General features: G+C 34.8%; 1 pseudogene; it reads left to right on the forward strand.

Moving 5' to 3' along the window:
* Positions 1 to 1,307, forward strand: part of LOC119594264 — a 1,689-nt pseudogene extending 382 nt beyond the window's left edge.
* The last annotated feature ends 533 nt before the right edge of the window (positions 1,308 to 1,840 follow it).

Genomic DNA, 1,840 nt, shown 5'->3' on the forward strand with positions numbered 1-1,840 from the left:
TATTTAACCCTACATAAAAAAATTGCAAAGGGAGGGGATTGTGAACTGGTGTCGGGGGAAAATTAGCCTGGGGACATTTCGAAATGAATATTAAAAAAAAGAGACAAAAAATGAAAAAAATTTTATTTTATTTTTATTTTTATTGCCCTGAGGTATGACTATCGGAAATAGAAGTTTTATTGTTTCATTTTCAAAGTGGGGTATAGGGGAAAGGAGATCAAATTTTATTTATTACAGTCCCTTTTTTTAAATTTTTTAAGTTTGATCTTTTTTTGATTCAAATTCCAACTGTAAAGTTGAATAAAAGGAAATAACATGTATACCAAAAAAAAACTGATTTCATATTTTCTTGTTTGCTTACAGTTCGTCTTCAGCATAAAAGAAGATCAACATTTTTGTGTCAATCTTAGTCTCAGTAGGTCAAATTCAATCCCTTTTGGAAATTTAGCCAAAAAACCTTTTTACGCACCGATATCAGAAAACTCCCCCATCCCAGAGAATCACCAGTCCATCACTTCCAAAAAAAACCCCTAGAAAAGCCTTAGGTGAAAACTGGGGGGACAGTAGGCTGTAATGAAAAATAGGGTCTTTTCCCTCCTCAGCGGGGGCAAAGGCTGCTGCTCAGTATTGAACTGAAAAAGCTTCCCCTACAGCAAAACCAAGTGGTAAAAGGATAGCAAAGTCCATTTTCAAAGTTTTTTGTCCACAGTGTTCCATCAAGGAAATTATTTTAAGGGATCTCTGTGAAAAGAGTTAATTTGAATCAGAGGAATTTTTGAAGAAAACCAATAATTAAGAAATTTTGCAAAAAAATTGGAAAAATTGATCCCCCTTTTTTGAAGTCGCTAATGGAAATGAGTGGAAAATTTTTGTAATGGTGATATTTTTTGGAATAAAAAATTTCTCCCAAAATTTTGTGCGGAATTACAGAAAAAACCGGGAGAGTATTCACACCCATCTTTCTACACTCACAATTTGGATAAAAAGTTTTTGTCTTCGAACAATATCACAGGAATCTGATCAGTATTTTTTAACTCTTTTTATTCATGGAATGCAAAGTAAAATGAGACTTCCGGGGATGGCCCTTTAGGGGGACGCAAAACCTTTTGTACTAGACTTTATAATCATTCCCTAAAAAACATATCACGGGCCCCATGGGACAAAAAACCAGGTCTGCAGTTTTTCAAGCGCCCCTGATTTGCCCCGAATCCAAAAGGTTTTTGGGATTCACAAAAATTTTTTACCCCTTGAAAAAAATACTTAAACCCAAAGCAATGGGAACCCCCCTAAAAAATGATACTCTCTGATTAGAGAAGTTTCCCCAACCTTGGAACCATGGAGTAGTCAAGCAGGGAAAAAAATTTTGGAATATTCAAAAAAAAAGCTTCATTTGAGAAGCAAACGGTGAAATTTGGAATTAAAAAAAACAAAAAGGATAACTTTTTAATATTTTTTTTTAAACCCTATGGTGATGGTTTTTTTTGCAGCATTTACCGGGGGCCATTAAAGTCAGTTCTCAAGTGAAAATTAGGTACAGGAAGTTTTTTTTTCCCCCCACCTTGTGTGATCTGCAGATTTTGTTTATGGGAAACAAAGGCAAAAAACAAGGCTTAAACCATTTTTGAGCTCAATCAGAGCTAAAAAAAAAAACACGGTAGGCACACAACTTAAAGCAAGTTTACCATTCTGGTGTGGACCTTGCCCCCAACATTTGGGGGATGGTTTGAATGCAAGAATGGATTTGCCATCAAAAACGGGGTTTGGAAAAGGGTTTTTGATGATAAAGTGAAGACATTTTTAAACAACATGGAAAATTAATCATTCACCCTCTTTAGTTTAT

The sequence above is a fragment of the Penaeus monodon genome, chromosome 33, assembly GCF_015228065.2.
Source record: "Penaeus monodon isolate SGIC_2016 chromosome 33, NSTDA_Pmon_1, whole genome shotgun sequence".
NCBI lineage: Eukaryota > Metazoa > Arthropoda > Malacostraca > Decapoda > Penaeidae > Penaeus > Penaeus monodon.